The sequence below is a fragment of the Henckelia pumila genome, chromosome 1 (assembly GCF_033568475.1).
Source record: "Henckelia pumila isolate YLH828 chromosome 1, ASM3356847v2, whole genome shotgun sequence".
NCBI lineage: Eukaryota > Viridiplantae > Streptophyta > Magnoliopsida > Lamiales > Gesneriaceae > Henckelia > Henckelia pumila.
In genome coordinates, this window is record NC_133120.1 from 32,163,207 (window position 1) to 32,185,861 (window position 22,655).

Sequence of the window (22,655 nt, forward strand, 5' to 3'; positions counted from 1 at the left end):
CATTTAATCCGCTATTTTAGAATTTTTAGATTATTAAGGAATTATTGGTTTTGATCGCGTAGACGGGACCGTGGACGGACGAGATACCAAAATTCTTAGCCAAAAATATTTTATGAGTTTTATGAGCCTTAAAATATTATTTTAAGATATGTTTGTCAAGAAAATTTTAGTATTTAATTATATATTTATTTAAGGATTTATTTTAGCCAAAATAATTCATTTTAATGACTTTTATTAATATTTAAAAATTTCCTAAATTATTATTTCGGAATTTTTTTGAATTGTTATCAAACTTTTAAATATTTTAGGAGCTTAAAACTTTTATATTTAAGGTATAATATTTATATATTAATTTATTGAGATTTTTTTAAAGATATTATCTACCATAATTTAAACCTAAACCTACCCCAAACCCCACCACCATCTCCTTAGCCGACACCTGTTGGAAAACGTGTTCAAATCAATCAAGAATTGATACCCGGTGCAGCGGAAGTTTAAAAATTTTATTTTATTATATGGAACTATTCCATATCAAGGGTATCAAAACTTTTACGATTAAATATGTGTAAGTAAAACAAATAATCACAATTAAATATTTTACCTTAAAATCTCGAAGCGAGATTATGGACACCAACAGAATTTAATCTGCTCTTCTTGTAAATCCCGGGAACCGATGGCGTCACGATCAATCATCGGAATTAGGTCCACGAACGAAAAACAGAAACCCTCTGATTGACTGCACTAGAAATCAATCAGAAGTTTTACGTAGAGAATAAACAGATTTGATCTGTTAATTCGGATTGCAATTTTTCACAAAAATCACAGTCCGAATTTTCTCAAAAGGGACAGAGGAATTTTCGAAAATCCTCTTGAATAATTTGATGCAGTATTTTTGAAAATTCAAGAATGAACTATGTGGAATTTTCGAACACTGCTGCCTATTTATAGATAATTTTTAGACTAGATTAAGTTATAATTGTATTAGGACTCTAACTCCTTAAAGCCCACAATCCATAACTTAAGCCCAACAAGGCAAGTCCGTTGTTCTAGAAATTAATATAAAATTCATCGTGACTCCGATTGATAAACTGATTTCACCAATGTGCACAGAAACCATTTCTGCATCTTTTAGAGTCAAGATTCTGAATCCGAATTCAGTGATTTCCAAAAATGCGCATCCCTATGTCATTTTAGGAAATCCCACTCCCTTTATTTAAGAAGTCCAACTTCTCTTTCATTAAATTTAACTCTTTAAATTTAACTATCTCTACGGGGTTTTAGTAATCCATTACTTGTGTAACCCTCAATGGTTCAGGGATGCAGCTAGCCGTGGGCTCACAACTCCTTGTGACTTGGAACAACAATTTCCGACTTACCCATCGAATCATGGTAAGTGCATCTAGCAACATCGCCCCATGATTCCCTAGGTATCACTGATAGTGCCTGCAAGAACCAGTAGATTTTGGTTAGCGTACAGTACAGTCCCTTCATCAAAATATCCCGATCAAATCAACAACCATTGGTACATCGAGAGTTGTTCGAGATTCGATAACTATGCAATGCATCTTGAAGATCAAATAGTGACATCGCATGTACTACTAGGAAACCAAGTAACCTAAATCACATCGAGTACTCTGACCAGAGATTTGTCACACTAATATCTCCTCATATCGCATAGGATATCCACACTCGCAAGTATGTGGTGAATCCTTGACAACAAAGCATCGACTCCTATATGTGTCATAACTGTACCCAATCCCGACACCTGATGACCCCAATAGAGTCGGTAAACTAGTCAAAGTACAGTACTAGCATATAAAGTCTCAATGAGGTTTCAATTAATAAGGACTAATGGTGTACAACCAAAACCGCGAACTTTATCCACTCGATAAGTGATAACCACTTGGAAAGTCCGAATAGGATAGTTCGATCATTCATCATATGAATATCCATTTGCATGCTTTGAACATCTCCATGTCCATTACCAATGAAACATGGTACTTGGCATCACAAATGCTAGTCTCAATCTCGAGCGATCCTTATCCTTATTAGTGGACGGCTCAATTGACTAGGAACAATTTAGAATATACAGTGACTATAAGATGTGTTTCATAATAGTGATCTCTCTTTATTCACTATCTCATATTACTTACACTATAGTATATTCAAGGTCTTTATCAAAACAACAATAGTATATCACAATATAAAAATATGAAAAAAGACAAAGATAATGCAATTAATGAATGTAAATTATATTAAACAAAGATTGTTTATACATAGAGTCACAAAAGCCCTTAGCCACAAGTTGGCTAACCGGGCACCCACTCTTTCAATCTCCCACTTGCCCTAAAGCCAACTAGTCATACTACGCAATCCCATTGCTTCGCGATGTTTGTCAAACAATGGTCCTGGCAAGGGCTTAGTAAGTGGATCAGCGATATTGTCTGTAGAGGCCACTCTCTTGATAGTGATGTCTCCTCTTTCCACAATCTCTCGGATGATGTGGTATTTCCTCAGTACGTGTTTGGATCTTTGATGAGACCTTGGTTCCTTTGCCTGAGCAATGGCACCAGTGTTGTCGCAGTACACCGGAACTGGACCAACAGCTTCAGGAATTACGCCCAACTCTTGGACGAAATTCCTCATCCAAACGGCCTCTTTAGCAGCAGCTGATGCTGCAATGTATTCTGCTCAGTGGTGGAATTGGCTGTGGTGTCTTGCTTGGAACTCTTCCAAGAGACAGCACCGCCATTGAGCATGAATACAAATCCAGAGGTTGACTTCGAGTCATCCACGTAGCTTTGGAAGTTAGAGTCGGTATAGCCTTCCAATTTCAATTCTCTTCCTCCATAAACCATGAATATATTCTTAGTTCTTCTCAAGTACTTAAGAATATCCTTCACGGCTTTCCAATGCATTTGACCGGGGTTGGCCTGATATCTGCTCGTGACACTCAGAGCAAAGGCTACATCCGGTCTAGTAGATATCATCCCATACATGATACTACCTATGGCTGACGCATATGGTATGTGTGTCATCTTCTCTATCTCTTCATCAGTCTTGGGACACATAGACTTGGATAGAGAAACTCCATGACACATAGGTAGATGTCCTCTATTGGACCCATCCATTGAAAACCTTTTCAATATGGTGTCGATGTAGGTTGATTGAGTGAGTCCTATCATTATTTTAGATCTATCTCTATAGATCTGTATTCCTAGAATATAGGATGCCTCACCTAAGTCCTTCATCGAGAATCTACCTGATAACCATATCTTTGTTGACTGCAACATCCCTACGTCATTCCCAATGAGTAGGATGTCATCAACATAAAGTACTAAGAATGTTACCGCATCCTTAACTACTTTCTTGTACACGCATGGTTCCTCCGGGTTCTTGATGAAACCAAAATCCTTTATTGTTTCATCAAATTTCTTGTTCCAACTTCTTGATGCTTGTTTAAGACCATAGATTGATCTCTGAAGCTTGCATACCTTATGCTCGCTTCCTATGGATGTGTATCCCTCAGGCTGCATCATATAGATCTCTTCCTTAATGTTTCCATTAAGAAATGCAATTTTTACATCCATTTGCCATATCTCATAGTCATACCAAGCTGCTATGGCAATAAGGATTCTTATGGACTTGAACATTGCGACTGGTGAAAAGGTTTCATCATAGTCAACTCCTTGTCTTTGAGTATAACCTTTTGACACTAATCGTGCCTTGTAGGTCAATACCTTACCGTCAGGCCCAAGTTTTCTCTTGTAGATCCATTTACACCCAATTGGAACAATTCCATTGGGAGGATCTACTAAAAACCAAACTTGGTTCGAATGCATCGAATCTATTTCCGACTGCATAGCTTCAAGCCATAAATTCGAATCCACATCAGAAATTGCTTCCTTGAAGTTTCTTGGATCACATCCAATGTCGGGTTCACCTTGATCCCCTTCAAGAAGAAGACCATATCAAATAGGAGGTCTAGAAGTCCTCTCGGATCTCCTAGATATAGGCGTGTCAATCAATGGTTCCTGAGGTGTAGGATCATTATTTTGTATCTCGGGTTCTTCTCGAATTTCTTCGAGTTCCATCATCTTGCCTTTCTTATCTAATAAGAACTCCTTCTTCATGAAGGTGGCATTCCTTGAAACAAACACTTTTGTTTCAGTAGGATGATAGAAATAATATCCGATTGAATTCTTCGGATATCCTACAAAATAACATAAGGTGAATCGACTATCCAACTTATCTCCCACTGTCTGCTTCACGTAAGATGGACATCCCCAAATCCTTAAGTACGAATACTTAGGAGCTTTGCCATTTCATAACTCGTATGGAGTTTTATCTACTGCTTTAGTGTGGACATTGTTCAACAACAATACCGCCGTTTCAAGCGCATAGCCCCAAAACGAAGGTGGGAGCTCAGTGAAGCTCATCATAGATCGAACCATGTCCAAAAAAGTTCGATTGCGACGCTCCAAGACACCATTCTGCTGAGGTGTCATAGGAGGAGTCCACTGAGAGAGAATCACATTCTCTTTTAGATAGTTCAAAAACTCGGTACTTAAGTATTCTCCACCTCAATCCGATCGAAGTGCTTTAATACTTCTACCTTGTTTGTTTTCTACTTCAGCCTTGAATTCTTTGAACTTTTCAAATGATTCAGACTTATATTTCATTAAATATAAATACCCATACCTAGAATAATCATCAGTAAAGGTAATGAAGTAGGTGTGACCAAATTTAGTACCGATACTAAATGGTCCGCAAACATCTATATGGATCAAATCCAACAGATTTTGACTACGCTCAGGCTTTCCTTTGAAAGGAGATTTAGTCATTTTTCCTTTTAGGTAGGACTCACAAGTAGGTAGAGAGTTAATATCAGACATATCAAACATGCCCTCTCCCACTAGCTTGTTCATCCTCCTTGAGGAAATATGACCTAGCCTAGCATGCCAAAGGTTTGCCAGGTTTTGACTATCGTTTTTCCTTTTATTTTTTGTTACCGGTTTATCAACATAATTAATTGGAACGTCTTTTAATTTTAAGTTATATTGATCGTTTTCAAGTTGTCCATTTCCAATCAAACATTCATTCTTGTAATTATTGCAAATCCCATTCACAAAATTATAAGAAAAACAATCTCTATCAAGCATAGAAACAGAAATAATGTTTTTAACTAAATCTGGCACAAATAAAACATCTCTTAAAAATAACTTAAAATTGTTTTGCAAAACTAAATAAACGTCTCTCACTGCTTTGGCTTCAACTCTGGAACCATTTACAAGCCTCAGCTGGGTCTCACCCATCCTAAGCTTACGACTTCTTGTCATCACCTGCAAATCATTGCAAATGTGAGATCCACGTTCGGTATCCAATACCCAAGAAGATGTATTAAGTGAAACATTTATTTCAATGTAAAACATACCCTTTGCAGTTCGCAACTGCTCGAGGTATTCCTTGCAGTTACGTTTCAAATGACCGGGTTTCTTGCAGTGATGGCAAACATCTCCGGATATGTTCACGTTTGAAGCTTTTGTTTTGGCCTTCTTTTGTGGTACAATTTTCTTGGGTGGGGCAGAATGTTTCTTACCCTTTCCACTTGGCCCCTTCTTGGAGTAAGAAGAGGAGCCAACCAAGAGTACCGGTTTATCCTTCTTTAATGTGGCCTCATAAGAAACAAGCATATTGACCATCTCTTCAAGGGTGGCCTCTATCTTTTTCATATTGAAGTTCACCACAAATCCGTCAAACGACGAAGGAAGTGAAAGAAGTAATAAGTCCGCGTTTAGCTCATGCTCCAATGTCAAATCGAGTATTACCAACTTTTTAATGAGCCTAATCATATGTACCCCATGCTCATGAACCGAAGTCCCATCTCGCATGCGGCATGTCATGAGCTCTTTGACGGTGACATACCTCTCTGACCTTGACTGAGCTCCAAAAAGTTCCTTGAGGTGCATGTGTATGTCAGCAGCATTCACGACATCCTCAAATCACCTCTGCAGTTCATCTGACATTGAAGCTTGCATATAGCATTTAGCCTTGATATCATTGTCTCACCATTGATCAAGTTTTTCCAATTCTTCCGGACTTATATTAGCCGGTGCTTCCTTTGGAGGATTCTTTTCTAACACGTAGAAAATTTTCTCCGAGTTTAGAACAATCTTTAATTTACGGAACCATTCCGTATAGTTTGCGCCAGTCAATTTGTTTTGTTCGAGAATTGAGTATAGTGGATTTCGCGAATTCATTGTAATGAAATACTGAAAAGAAACAGACAATAATCAGTGATTGTTTAATTAATTTACTAAGACATAAAATATGGCAAAATTTAATTTTATGAATTTCACTCCCACTATTTTAACAATTTCACTACCCTCTAGTAAAAACGGGAAACTCGTTTCCTTAGTGGGAACATGGAGTCCAATTGACAAATCATAATCCCGAATAATATCAGCCAACCATAATTTTCAAAAGGTAGAGCCCAATTACTTCCAAAGTAACCCCCATGTTTTTACCTCATGTCCAATAAGGGCCCAATAATATGACGCCATTTATTGTGACATGTCAAGATAACCCATCAATATTAAGTTGTGATGGACGGTCGCCATGTGGATCCCCCAATAATATGAGCCAATCCCATGGGAGTTCCACCCAACTTACAACATGTGTCGATCCAATGTACAGCTTTCCGACGAACGGGCCCCCCTAATAATATGAGCCGCACCGTATCCTCGGGTAGCATCTCATACATTGATCGTTGATGGAAGGTAGGAACATTTAAACAATATTTAAATTCCCTTTTATTAATCTTGATATCAATTTTAAATCATATTTAAAATGAGGGAATTTAATTTTGAAAATTTGTCTCATCATGCAATTTATGTATGCTTGCGGGATTCATACAATTTAGTCTAAACATGCATACATCAATAATATCATATATTATTTAAGGATGATCGATCCCATTAACTAATCGACTCATGGTTTCCAATCACGAGTCTAAGTCCAATTCTAGGTGATATGCAAGTATGCAATGCAATCCTATTACATTGAGCTTCCAATTTACATTTCTTCGGTCTTCATTATCTGTTGGGCCCACCTTGTCTTCAAATCTTTGTCTCCCACTAAGTCTCATAAATTTATAATAAATTTCGATGACAAATATGGGATACATTTTTAGGGGTGTGAATGGGCCATAAACCAGGCCCACTTTTTATTACAAATGACAATCATATTGGGCTATAAACCAAGCCCATTAATAAAATCCAACAACAATAAGACAAATGTAAATTACCTAACATACACCTAAAACATTGGTCATGGCAATCGATCATCCTTTATCCAATAATTAATTCAATAATTAAATAATTGGATAAACATGCAAAGGCATCATAATTTAAAAGATAAAATCATATTTTATTTTATCCATCCATAAGATCATATCTTATCCTCAATTGTACCAAAATATATAATTTTATAAAATTTAATTTAACGGATAAAATTTATAAATTTTCCAAAAATTTAAATTTATCCAAAAATCAATTTTAAAATTTTCTGACTCGAACAATTCGATCCGATGCCTCGTGAACCAATCAAAAATAATTTTCGATCGGATCAAAAACTAGAATATCAAAATATAAAAATTTTAATTAAAAAATTAAAAATTAATTTTTCCGGGCTGCCCGGGACAATCCCGAGCAGCCCGCGCCCCAAAAGGGGGCCCGGGCAGGGCAGCCCGTCAAGGGGCAGCGATCCAATCGCTGCCCTGGGCAGCGATCCAATCACTGCCCTTGGGAAGCGACGATCGCTGCCCGATTTGCCCATTAAATTTTAATTTTAAAAATTCGTTTTGTTTCAAAAACCGAGGCTTAAAAAAATTTTGTACAATCGATCAATTTAATCGTTTGATCTGAGCAACTTGTCTCTGATACCACTGTTGGAAAACGTGTTCAGATCAATCAAGAATTGATACCCGGTGCAGCGGAAGTTTAAAAATTTTATTTTATTATATGGAACGATTCCATATCAAGGGTATCAAAACTTTTACGATTAAATATGTGTAAGTAAAACAAATAATCACAATTAAATATTTTACCTTAAAATCTCAAAGCGAGATTATGGACACCAACAGAATTTAATCTACTCTTCTTGTAAATCCCGGGAACCGATGGCGTCACGATCAATCATCGAAATTAGGTCCACGAACGAAAAACAGAAACCCTTTAATTGACTGCACTAAAAATCAATCAGAAGTTTTACGTAGAGAATAAACAGATTTGATCTGTTAATTCGGATTGCAATTTTTCACAAAAACCACAGTCCGAATTTTCTCAAAAGGGACAGAGGAATTTTCGAAAATCCTCTTGAATAATTTGATGCAGTATTTTCGAAAATTCAAGAATGAACTATGTGGAATTTTCGAACACTGCTGCCTATTTATAGATAATTTCTAGACTAGATTAAGTTATAATTGTATTAGGACTCTAACTCCTTAAAGCGCACAATCCATAACTTAAGCCCAACAAGGCAAGCCCGTTGTTCTAGAAATTAATATAAAATTTATCGTGACTCCGATTGATAAACTGATTTCACCAATGTGCACAGAAACCATTTCTGCATCTTTTAAAGTCAAGATAATTTTTCTGAATCCGAATTCAGTGATTTCCAAAAATGCCCATCCCTATGTCATTTTAGGAAATCCCACTCCCTTTAGTTAAGAAGTCCAACTTCTCTTTCATTAAATTTAACTCTTTAAATTTAACTATCTCTACGGGTTTTAGTAATCCATTACTTGTATAACCCTCAATGGTTAAGGGATACAGCTAGCCTTGGGCTCACAACTCCTTGTGACTCGGAACAACAATTTCCGACTTACCCATCGAATCATAGTAAGAGCGTCTAGCAACATCGCCCCATGATTCCCTAGGTATCACTGATAGTGCTTGCAAGAACCAGTATATTTTGGTTAGCGTACAGTACATTCCCTTCATCCAAATATCCCGATCGAATCAACAACCATTGGTACATCGAGAGTTGTTCGAGACATCGCATGTGCTACTAGGAAACCAAGTAACCTAAATCACATCGAGTACTCTGGCCAGAGATTTGTCACACTAATATCTCCTCAGATTGCATAGGATATCCACACTCGCAAGTATGTGGTGAATCCTTGACAACAAAGCATCGACTCCTATATGTGTCATAAATGTACCCAATCCCGACACCTGATGACCCCAATAGAGTCGATAAACAAGTCAAATTACAGTACTAGCATATAAAGTCTCAATGATGTTTCAAGTAATAAGGACTAATGGTGTACAACCAAAACCGCGGACTTTATCCACTCGATAAGTGATAACCACTTGGAAAGTTCGAATAGGGTAGTTCGATCATTCATCATATGAATATCCATTTGCATGCTTTGAACATCTCCATGTCCATTACCAATGAAACATGGTACTTGGCATCACGAATGCTAGTCTCAATCTCGAGCGATCCTTATCCTTATTAGCAGACGGCTAAATTGACTAGGAACTATTTAGAATATACAGTGACTATAAGATGTGTTTCATAATAGTTATCTCTCTTTATTCACTATCTCATCTTACTTACACTATAGTATATTCAAGGTCTTTATACATAGAGTCACAAAAGCCCTTAGCCAGAAGTTGGCTAACCGGGAACCCACTCTTTCAACACCATCTCTTCGCACACGTTCATCAGCCTCCTCCACCATTTTTGACAGAAAACTTCAAGCCCCATAGCCGATCAAGCTCTAGTTTTGAAGGTTTTTGGTCCGTTCGTCGTCCCGAAAACCTGTAAACGCATCAACCTCCGTTCTAAAAATTTAAAGGCATGTATTTTTCCTTCTTTTGAACACCATATAAGCTATGTATGCATTCATGGACAGATTTTGAAAGATTTTTACGTTCATGTTTCTGATTTATGCTAGAAAATAATGATTTTTCCTTGCGTTATATGTATTCGATGGTTTAGTTGCACATTTATCACGTTTTCTCTCATGGAGTGGTGCATGGCTGCTGGTCCGTGCCGTCATGGGTGCGTAAGGGTCTTGGGAGATGGGCTGGTTGGTTGGTTAGAGGCTAGGTTCACCGGGTGCAAGGTTGGAAACAAGTTGGTCAAGGGTGGCTCACAGCAAGGGTTTCTGGAAGGAGGGTTCGGTCTAGGGCTAGGGACCATGGCTCAGGCTGAGCCATGGTGTGTTAGCACCACCCAGACGTGGGCTACGTCTGGGCGGCGGTGCTCCGGCCAGGGGTGGCTGGAGCTGGCCGGCAATAGGCCAAGAAGGCCTGCTGCTCACGGCCGAGAGGTGAATAGCCGAGGGGATGGGGGATGGTTCGGGTTTTGGGCTGGGGCTGGGTTTGGGCCGGGTCCTGGGGGTACGAGTCGGGTCTAGGTCGTAGTGGGTCGGGTCAGGTGGTCCGGGTTAGGTGGGCCGGGCTTGGGTATTTTAATTGTTAAGTATTTAATAGTTTAAGTGTATTTTGGGCTTTAATAATTAATTAGAAAATTGTTTGGGCCTCCAAATAATTTTATTTGGGCCATAAATAATTTATTTAAGTTAGTCTAATGATTTTTATGGGCTTGGGAGCCCATGAATATTTTTGGACCAGTCAGTGGATTTTTGGGCCAGTCTAGAATTTTATTGGGTTTAATTAAATTAATGGGCTTAAATATTTTTATTTAGGCCCAGTTAAGTTAATCAAGTTATTTGGGCTAAGATATGATTATTGGATTTTATTTAAGTTTAATGGGCTTAGAGTGAGTGATCAGCAGTCTGGACCAACCCATGAAAAATAAATAAGTCCGGAATATATAATTAATTATTTCTATGCATGAAGTCTATTTTAAGTATATTATGAAAAATTAATTAAATATATATTACGGACATATTTTCAGTGCATGCATTCATGAAATTTCTTATGTATATAATTATGTAAATGATGAGTAATAAAATATTTTGGTGGAAATTGAAGTATGTGTGACATAGGGGTGGTTTTCCACCATATGATTCGGTAGTTTTACTACCATAGGGGTGGTTATCCACCATATGATTCGGTAGTTTACTACCATAGGAGGTGATTTATCACCGTCATCGTACGTTGGTTCAGGAGACTGATCAGTCGACACATGAGCGTCACACTTATGGATAGGACCATCTTCAGGTTTCAAAAGCATTGCTCAATTATGTTATATATGATGAAGAAATAATATGTTTATGATTATGGTTATGATTCAGTTTATGATTCAGCAGTTTTATTATGTGATGAAAATATTTCCATGCATGCTCATGTACATGTATATGTATTAATTATGTGATGCATTATTTTTAACTTTGTTATAAAGGATTAGACATGTTGAGCCCCTAGGCTCACTACGCTTATATGGTGCAGGTGAGCATGATGACGTTTATATAGCTCCTATCGGTGGTGAGGACTTATGAGCTCACGGAGCAGTGGACCCCGTGACCGTCGCAGCTATTTAGTTTATTATGTTGAATTTTGAAACATGTTTTATTTTATTATTGTTTTCGCATATGAGATTTTTCAGCAGCATTGTTTATTATTTTAAATTGATGCATGAAACATTTTTAAGGATTTTTTTATTTAATATTTTTCAGGTTATTTAAGAAAAAGTATGTTATTTTTATATACATATATGTATGGGCATGTATGTATAGTAGTATTATTTTAAAAAAAAAAAAAAAATTTCCGCATTTATTAGTAGTAGGAATTTCATTTGGTATCAAAGCGCGGTCCTTGGAGGGTGTCTACTGTCACGTGAAGCTCAGAAATTTCACTATCGGTCTGTAAGTTTTAAATAATTTAATAAGATTTAGAAGGAGCTTATGTATTAAGTTTAAGTATTTCATGTTCAGTAAGACTTTTGAAACCCTTAGTTATGCATTGCGATTTACGTAAATAAAATATGTGGTGGTGCAGAATGCCTCCGAGACAGATGAATAGGCGAGGGGGACCTCCACCTCAAGTTCCGCAGAACCCTCTCTCAGCATTGGAGCAGGCCAATGCTAACATGATGGCTGGGATTACTGCTTTGTTGGAGCAGCAAGCGATACGTCCTAGGCTCACACATGATGAGGATGTTGCCGAGCGGTTCCAGAAGAAGGGACCTAAGGAGTTTGTCGGCACCACTGATCCAGTCATTGCTGAGGGGTGGATTCGATCACTGGAGTCCATATTTGACTACATGGGGATCACTGATGCTGACAGGGTGAAGTGTGCAGTGTATATGATGAGAGGTGATGCAGCCTCTTGGTGGGAAGGTGCGGTTCGAGGTGTGAATCTACCTACATTGACTTGGATAGAGTTCAGACGCATGTTCTATGCCAAGTATTTCACTGAGGATGTGCGCAGTCGCATGATCCAGGAGTTTATGAGTCTCCGCCAGGGAGACAAGTCTGTGGTGGATTACATCACCCAATTCGAGAGAGGGTGTCGTTTCGTGCCTCTTATTGCTGACAGTGCGCCGGATAAGTTGAGGCAATTTGTGGATGGTTTGCGGGCTGACATCAAGCATGAAGTTCGCATGTTGGATGTCACTACTTATGAGGCGGCAGTTAGCAGAGCATTACGTTCTAAGGAAGGGAGGCGAGAGATGCAGCAAGAGCAGCAGAGTAAGAGGCAGTTTCAGCCAGGGTATCAGAGGGCGACTTCGCAGCCTCCTGCGAAGAAGCCGTATACTGGGCCGTCTAAGGGCCCGAATCAGTAGGGACAGCAGCAGAGGCCTCAGGGGCATCAGCCACAGCAGCAGCAGAGGGGCGGGGCCCCTAATACTGGAGGAGTTCCGATCTGCCCGCAGTGTCAGAAGCCGAACACCGGGAAGTGTCTAGTGGGGTCCAATGTATGCTATGTTTGCAAGGAGCCAGAGCATGTTTCATATAATTGCCCGAAGAGGAAGAACACCACTGGGTGGGTGTTCGTCATGCAGGCTGAGGAGGCAGACCCAGATACCTCCTTAATCACCGGTATTTCCTAAAATTCTTCTTTTAAGAAATTTTTGGGAATTTACTTCATGATTTTAAATTGCATGAATTATCTGTTTGTTTGGTTAGAGTAGGATGTTCATTTTATTCATGTTTAATTAAGAGAAATATTTTGTAACTTGTATTGGGAGAAAAGTAAGTTTAGTATGCGATTGTTGGGATTTTTTGCGTGCAGGGAGAATTCTAGTGGGAGGAAATTCCACGTTTGCGTTGCTAGATTCAGGAGCCACGCATTCGTTCATCTCCCTAGATTTTATCAGGCGGGTAGGCATCAAGCCTGAGGTTTCTGTTACAGGTTACGATGTCACTATGCCGTCTGGTCAGATTCTTACTACCACTAGCATCTGCAGAGATTTGGAGATAAAGTTACAGGGACATACTATCAGAGCAGATTTTGTGGTTTTACCGTTGACTGGATTCGATCTGATTTTGGGTATGGATTGGTTGTCAGTCAACGGAGCAGTTATTGATTTTCGACAGAGGACAGTGGCAGTGAAATCAGTGGTAGGCGACCAGTTTTTTTTCTATGCATCTCCAAGCAGTGAGATCTCGCCTGTTATCTCTTATACACGTGCGAGGAAGTTATTGAGACGTGGTGGCCAGGGGTTTCTCGCCAGTGTAGTCACTTCATCAGAACCACCTAGCAGATCATTGTCAGATATAGAGGTGGTTTGTGACTTTTGAGATGTCTTTCCGGAGGACGTTTCGGGAGTCCCACCAGCTAGAGAGGTGGAGTTCAGTATTGATCTGATACCAGGTACTGTGCCTATCTCTAAGGCACCGTATCGACTTGCTCCTACTGAGATGAAAGAGTTGAAGGATCAGATTCAAGAGTTGTTGGAGAAGGGCTTTATTCGTCCTAGCTTTTCTCCTTGGGGAGCTCCAGTGTTGTTTGTGAAGAAAAAGGATGGTAGCATGAGACTTTGTATCGATTACTGAGAGCTCAACAGGGTCACTGTGAAGAACAAGTATCCACTGCCGAGGATTGAGGATTTGTTCGATCAGTTGCAGGGAGCTTCGGTTTTCTCTAAGATCGATCTGCGATCTGGCTATCATCAGTTGAGGATCAGAGATGCAGATGTGTCCAAGACTGCTTTTCGGACACGCTATGGGCATTACGAGTTCTTAGTAATGCCATTTGGATTGACCAATGCTCCAGCGGTCTTCATGGATCTCATGAACCGCGTATTTCAGCCGTACTTAGATCAGTTTATCATAGTATTTATTGATGATATCTTGATCTACTCGAGGAGAATTGAGGAGCATAGACAGCACTTGCAGACAGCATTGCAGACTTTGAGGGAGCATCGACTGTATGCGAAATTCAGTAAGTGCGAGTTTTGGCTAGAGCAGGTGGCATTTCTTGGCCATATATTTTTGAAAGATGGGATAGCGGTGGATCAGACGAAAGTGCAGGCAGTGCAGGATTGGGGAATTCCGAAGAATGCTTCAGAGATTCGCAGTTTCTTGGGTTTAGCAGGCTACTACCGGAAGTTCATCAAGGGTTTTTCTTCTATTGCAGTACCCTTGACTTCCTTGACCAAGAAAAATGCGAAGTTTATATGGAGTTCAGACTGTCAGAGGAGCTTTAATCGACTTAAAGAAGCACTCACATCTGCGCCAGTGTTGGCGATGCCTGTTCCACACGAGGAGTTAGTGGTTTACACGGACGCGTCTAAGCTTGGGTTGGGCGCCATATTGATGAAGTGTGACCGAGTCATTGCCTATGCGTCGAGACAGTTGAAGATTCATGAGCAGAACTATCCGACGCATGACTTGGAGCTAGCAGCAGTGGTTTTTGCTTTGAAAATCTTGAGGCACTATCTGTATGGTGAGAAGTGCAAGATTTTCACAGACCACAAGAGTCTCAAGTACTTCTTCACACAGAAGGAGTTGAACATGAGACAGCGCCGATGGTTGGAATTAGTTAAGGATTATGACTGTGACATTAGCTACCATCCGGGTAAGGCTAATGTAGTGGCTGATGCATTGAGTCGAAAGACTTCAGTGGTATCTTGTGTGACAGTTCTGTTGCCACTTCAGGAGGAGATTCAAAGATTTGAGCTGGAGTTGTACTCGAGCGGTCAGGCACCGAGTTTGGCAGTGTTAGTGGTACAGCCGAATCTTCGGAATCGTATCAGAGTTGGACAGCCTGCAGATGAGGAGTTGCAGCGATTGAGGCAGAGAGATGAAGCCAAGGGCGGGCTTCTCTATACAGTTGTTGATGGTATCGTTCAGTACCGTGGTCGTATGTGGGTACCGAACGTTGATCAGTTGAGGATTGAGATCTTGACAGAGGCTCATACATCTCCGTATTCCATTCACCCCGGAAGTACGAAGATGTATAGAGATTTGCAGTCATTGTATTGGTGGCCCGGCATGAAGAGAGATATTGGCCGATTTGTATCATAGTGCTTGACATGTCAGCAGGTCAAGGCAGAGCATCAGCGTCCTGCAGGGTTACTTAAGCCTCTACCCATTCCGGAGTGGAAGTGGGAGAACATCACGATGGACTTTGTAGTTGGCCTTCCGAGGAGTACTAGAGGATGTACAGCTATTTGGGTGATCGTGGATAGACTCACCAAGTCAGCTCATTTCTTGCCGGTGAGGACTACTTACTCATTGACGCAGTATGCAGAGCTTTACATCAAGGAGATTGTTAGACTGCATGGCATACCAGTGTCGATAGTATCGGACAGAGATCCAAGATTAATGTCTGCATTCTGGAAGAGTTTGCACATAGCTTTGGGGACTCGGCTATTATTCAGTACAGCGTTCCATCCCCAGACAGATGGTCAGTCGGAGAGGGTGATCCAGATTCTTGGATCTACTGAGAGCTTGTGTCATTGATTTTCAGGGCTCTTGGGAGACTAGACTGCCATTAGTGGAGTTTACCTATAATAACAGTTTTCAGTCGTCTATAGGTATGGCTCCTTATGCAGCTCTCTACGGGAGGAGATGTAGATCGCCAGTGCATTGGGATGAGGTTGGCGAGAGGATTTTACTTGGTCTCGAGATTGTACAGCAGACTGCCGATATTGTGACACAGATACGGGATCGTATAAGGACAGCTCAGAGTCGTCAGAAGAGTTATGCTGATACTCGACAATGAGATCTTGGGTTTGTAGTAGGTGATCATGTGTTTTTGAAAGTATCACCTATGAAAGGGGTGATGAGATTTGGTCGCAGAGGCAAGTTGAATCCGAGATATATTGGGTCATTTGAGATCTTGGAGAGAGTTGGCACTTTGGCATACCGTTTAGCACTACCGCCAGGGCTTGCAGCAGTGCACAACATTTTCCATGTATCCATGCTTCGGAGATACATCTCTAATCCGACGCATGTGTTGGATTATGAGCCTTTGCAGTTAGCACCAGATCTAGCATTTGAGGAGGGCCTATTCGTATCTTAGCCAGAGATGAGCGGAGATTGAGGACGCGGGTCATACCGATGGTCAAAGTCCAGTGGCAGAATCATTCCGAGGAGGAAGCCACTTGGGAGACCGAGGCAGACAAGAGGACTCGCTACCCGGAGTTATTCGAGTAAGCACTTTAATTTCGAGGACGAAATTCAATTTAAGGGGGGGAGAATTGTAACACCCGAAAATTTTAATACGTAAATTTGCATGCATAATTAAAGAAAATAATTATTTAAAATTTATATTTTGGTTAAATGACATTTATGTGTTATTATGTGAATTATATGCATGATTTAATTTATTTTAGCATTTAACCCGCTATTTTAGAATTTTTAGATTTTTAAGGAATTATTGGTTTTGATCGCGTAGACGGGACCGTGGATGGACGAGATACCAAAATTCTTAGCCAAAAATATTTTATGAGTTTCATGAGCATTAAAATATTATTTTAAGATATTTTTGTCAAGAAAATTTTAGTATTTAATTATATATTTATTTAAGAATTTATTTTTAGCCAAAATAAGTCATTTTAATGACTTTTATTAATATTTAAAAATTTCCTAAATTATTATTTCGGAATTTTTTTGAATTGTTATCAGACTTTTAAATATTTTAGGAGCTTAAAACTTTTATATTTAAGGTATAATATTTATATATTAATTTATTGATATTTTTTTAAGATATTATCTACCATAATTTAAACCTAAACCTACCCCAAACCCCACAACCATCTCCTTAGCCGACACCATCGCTTCCCACACGTTCATCAGCCTCCTCCACAATTTTTGACAGAAAAATTCAAGCCCCATAGCCGATCAAGCTCTAGTTTTGAAGGTTTTTGGTTCTCGTCGTCCCGGAAACCTGTAAACGCATCAACCTCCGTTCTAAAAATTTAAAGGCATGTCTTTTTCCTTCGTTTGAACACCATATAAGCTATGTATGCATTCATGGACAGATTTTGAAAGATTTTTACGTTCATGTTTCTGATTTATGCTAGAAAATAATGATTTTTCCTTGCGTTATATGTATTCGATGGTTTAGTTGCACATTTATCACGTTTTCTCTCATGGAGTGGTGCATGGCTGCTGGTCCATGCCGTCATGGGTGCGTAAGGGTCTTGGGAGATGGGCTGGTTGGTTGGTTAGAGGCTAGGTTCACCGGGTGCAAGGCTGGAAACAAGTTGGTCAAGGGTGGCTCACAGCAAGGGTTTTTGGAAGGAGGGTTCGGTCTAGGGCTAGGGACCATGGCTCGGGCTGAGCCATGGTGGGTTAGCACCGCCCAGACGTGGGCTACGTCTGGGCGGCGGCGCTTCGGCCAGGGGTGGCCGGAGCTGGCCGGCAATAGGCCAAGAAGGCCTGCTGCTCACGGCCGAGAGGTGAATAGCCGAGGGGATAGGGGATGGTTCGGGTTTTGGGCTGGGGCTGGGTTTGGGCCGGGTCCTGCGGGTCCGGGTTGGGTCTAGGTCATAGTGAGTTGGGTCAGGTGGTCCGGGTCTGGGTTAGGTGGGCCGGGCTCAGGTATTTTAATTGTTAAGTATTTAATAGTTTAAGTATATTTTGGGCTCTAATAATTAATTAGAAAATTATTTGGGCCAGTCTAGAATTTTATTGGGTTTAATTAAATTAATGGGCTTAAATATTTTTATTTAGGCCCAGTTAAGTTAATCAAGTTATTTGGGCTAAGATATGATTATTGGATTTTATTTAAGTTTAATGGGCTTAGAGTGAGTGATCAGCAGTCTGGACCAACCCATGAAAAATAAATAAGTCCGGAATATATATTTAATTATTTTTATGCATGAAGTCTATTTTAACTATATTATGAAAAATTAATTAAATATATATTACGGACATATTTTCAGTGCATGCATTCATGAAATTTCTTATGTATATAATTATGTAAATGATGAGCAATAAAATATTTTGGTGGAAATTGAAATATGTGTGACATAGGGGTGGTTTTTCACCATATGATTCGGTAGTTTTACTACCATAGGGGTGGTTATCCACCATATGATTTGGTAGTTTACTACCATAGGAGGTGATTTATCACCGCCATCGTACGTTGGTTCAGGAGACTGATCAGTCGACACATGAGCGTCACACTTATGGATAGGACCATCTTCAGGTTTCAAAAGCATTGCTCAATTATGTTATATATGATGAAGAAATAGTATGTTTATGATTATGGTTATGATTCAGTTTATGATTCAGCAGTTTTATTATGTGATGAAAATATTTCCATGCATGCTCATGTACATGTATATGTATTAGTAATTATGTGATGCATTATTTTTAACCTTGTTATAAAGGATTAGACATGTTGAGCCCCTAGGCTCACTACGCTTATATGGTGCAGGTGAGCATGATGACGTTTATGTAGCTCCTACCAGTGGTGAGGACGTATGAGCTCACGGAGCAGTGGACCCCGTGACCGTCGCAGCTATTTAGTTTATTATGTTGAATTTTGAAACATGTTTTATTTTATTATTGTTTCCGCATATGAGAATTTCCAGCAGCATTGTTTATTATTTTAAATTGATGCATGAAACATTTTTAAGGATTTATTTATTTAATATTTTTCAGGTTATTTAAGAAAAAGTATGTTATTTTTATATACATATATGTATGGGCATGTATGTATAGTAGTATTATTTTAAAAAAAAATTCGCATTTATTAGTAGTAGGCGTTTCACCGATAAACCTGGGAGATAACTTGCCCTTAAGGCCAAATCTGAGAATCTTGCGGAAATGTGACACTCTCAGAAACACTTTCTCCCCGACATCGAACTGCAAAGGCCTACGCTTAGTGTTAGCATAGCTGGCCTGACGATCTTGTGAATTCTTAATCCATTTCTTGATCTGATCAACAATGTCTATCGCCTGCTGGATAAACTCTGGTCCCTCAGCCTGTCTCTCCCCCACTTCTTCCCAAAAGAGTGGAGTACGACAACGTCGCCCGTACAACGCCTCAAAAGATGTCATCCCAATACTAGTATGATAGCTGTTGTTGTACGCGAACTCGATCAATGGCAAATGATCCTGCCAGGCTGAACCAAAATCCATGACGCACGCTCTAAGCATATCCTTCAAAGTACGGATAGTGCGCTCTGACTGACCATCAGTCTCCGGATGATAGGCAGTACTCAAAATGAGAGTAGTACCCATCGCACGCTGAACACTCCCCCAGAATCTAGAAGTAAACCTGGGGTCCCGATCGCTGACAATGCTCACAGGCACTCCATGAAGTCGAACGATCTCCTGAATGTACAACCGAGCCATACGATCCACATTGTACTCCCGGCTATAGGCAATGAAATGCGCTGACTTGGTGAGTCGGTCCACCACAACCCAGATTGTAGTAACCCGCATTTCTGATTAGTGATTAAATGAGTAATTAATCAAGTGATCATGTTTAGATTAAGTAAAACATGATTAAGTATGTTCATGTTGGGATAACGGACATCAGAAATGGATTCAGAGCACTCGAATTAATTGAATTGGTTCAGCGGGATCGAACGGTTCGAAGAGGAGTTCGGACGATCCGAAGTGGATCGGAAGCTCCGTGCCAGAATCGGAGGCTCCGATCGAGATCGGAAGCTCCGTCGGCAAGATCGGAAGCTCCGATCGGACTCAGTGTACACTTCATCGGTTACGTCAGCACGGTGACATCATGGCTGATGTAATATCGGGCGATCGGAAGCTCCGAAGGGGCGATCGGAAGTTCCGATCGTGATCGGACGTTCCGAACTAGGTTCGGAGGTTCCGAACTGGGTTCGGAGGTTCCGAACGTCGCCTATAAATATAGGGTTTGAGATGCTCATTTCTCACACCAATTTCCTCTCTTCTCTATGATTCCAAAGTCTTCTAACTCAGATCTAGGGAGATCTAGGCGTCCTACGGGGAATCCGGAAGTGGCTTAGTGATCTAGACGTCATCGCGGAGCTTTGGCCTAGTTTTGAGGCTATCGTCAGTAAAGGGCTAACGACGGACACAGGTATAGCTTTGGCATCCTAAAAATATTTAGGAGTATGCAATAGCTTAATTAAGGCTTTTAGAGCTTAATTATTGATGCATGGATATTTGCATTGTAGTAGCTAGTAGACTGGACTAGTAGGCTTGGAGTCTAGACCAGCAGAGCTAGGTTTGACCAGCGGTGTTAGAGGTACGTAAGTACTGACCGAGATAGTCGGCATGATATATTTGCTTATATGTTGCATGAGTATGTGATATATGTTTTATCATGTTTTACCGCCTTAGCACATACATGATTTTACGTATGACTGCATCCGGAGAGATGTGAGTCATTGACAGTCTCCATAGGGAACGATGATCTCATTTTGGACTCGAGTCAGGTATGACAGTTTCCATATGAGGCTTGTATCCTGTTTTGGATTCGGTTCAGGATGGAGTTGGCTCAGCCCTGATATGGAATATACGAGTACCCCGCAGAGTAGCTCTCTAGCCGGTACTGTATATTCTTGGCGCCATGAGCAAGTGTTTTCACTTGAGTTTTAAATCATTTGTGTGCGCATATTTGTATTTATATCATTGCTTCGTATTGAGCGTTCTAGCTCACGCCCCTGTGTTTGGGTATTGTGTACCTTGTGGCGGGGCAGGTTTGAGGCTGGACGGTCCAGGCGGCTCTCAGCAGGATTGACCTTTGGGGAGTGTGAGGTTGTAGAGGGTAGGGATTTATTTACCCTGAACCTTCAATTTGGTTGTATAGCAGTACTTATACACTTGTGATTGTTGGAGAACGCGGTGTTCAGATCAATTAGGATTGATACCCGGTGCAGCAGAAGTTTAAAATTTTTGTATGGAACGATTCCATAATAGGTATCAACCTTACGATTAAATTGTGTGTGTAAAAATTAAATAACGATTATAAATTTTTTACCTTTACTCTCGAATCGAGATTTGGACACCAACAGATTTCTCTGCTCTTGTTGTATATCCCTGGAACTGATGGACGAACTGTTCTTCAATCAGGTCCACGAACGAATATTCAATCCCTCTGATAGATTGCACTAGAAAATCTATCAGAAGTTTCTACGAAGAGATTAACGAATTTGATCCGTTAAACCAGACTGTAATTCAAAATCACAGGCTGGATTTTCTCGAGTAGACAGGGAGGGGGGCGGCCACTCTTGTTAGAAAAATACTTAGCTTTTCGAAAAATTGTGACCTTTTGTGTGTAATTTCTGTACTGCAATAACTTATTTATAATGCAGGCCACTAACAGCTTAGGGCCCATTAGTCATAAGTTCAAGCCCGACAAGCAAAGCCCGCATGTTCAGAAATTAATATAAAATTCATCGTGACTCCGATTGATAAACCGATTTCACCAATGTGCACAGAAACCATTTCTGCACCTTTTAAAGTCAAGATAAATTTTTCTGAATCCGAATTCAGTGATTTCCAAAAATGGCCATCCCTATGTCATTTTAGGAAATCTTACTCCTCTACTCTTAAATATGAAGTCCAACTTCTTCGTTCATTAAATTTAACTCTTTAAATTTAACTATCTCAACGGGGATTAAAAATTCATTACACTGTGTGACCCTCAATGGTTCAGGGATACAGCTAGCCGTGGGCTCACAACTCCTTGTGACTCGGAACAACAATTTCCAACTTGCCCATCGAATCATGGTATGAGCGCCTAGCAACATCGCCCCATGATTCCCTAGGTATCACTGATAGTGCCTACAAGAACCAGTAGATTTTGGTTAGCGTACAGTACGGTCCCTTCATCTAAATATCCCGATCGAATCAACAACCATTGGTATATCGAGAGTCGCTCGAGATTCGATAACTATGCAATACATCTTGAAGATCAAATAGTGACATCGCATGTGCTACTAAGAAACCATTTCTTAAATCACATCATGTACTCTGGCCAGAGATTCGTCACACTAATATCTCCTCAGATCGCATAGGATATCCACACTCGCAAGTATGTGGTGAATCCTTGACAACAAAGCATCGACTCCTATATGTGTTGTAACTGTACCCAATCCCGACACCTGATGACCCCAATAGAGTCGGTAAACGAGTCAAAGCACAGTACTAGCATATAGAGTCTCAATGATGTCTCAAGTAGTAAGGACTAATGGTGTACAACCAAAATCGCGGACTATTTCCACTCGATAAGTGATAACCACTTGGAAAGTCCGGATAGGGTAGTTCGATCATTCATCAT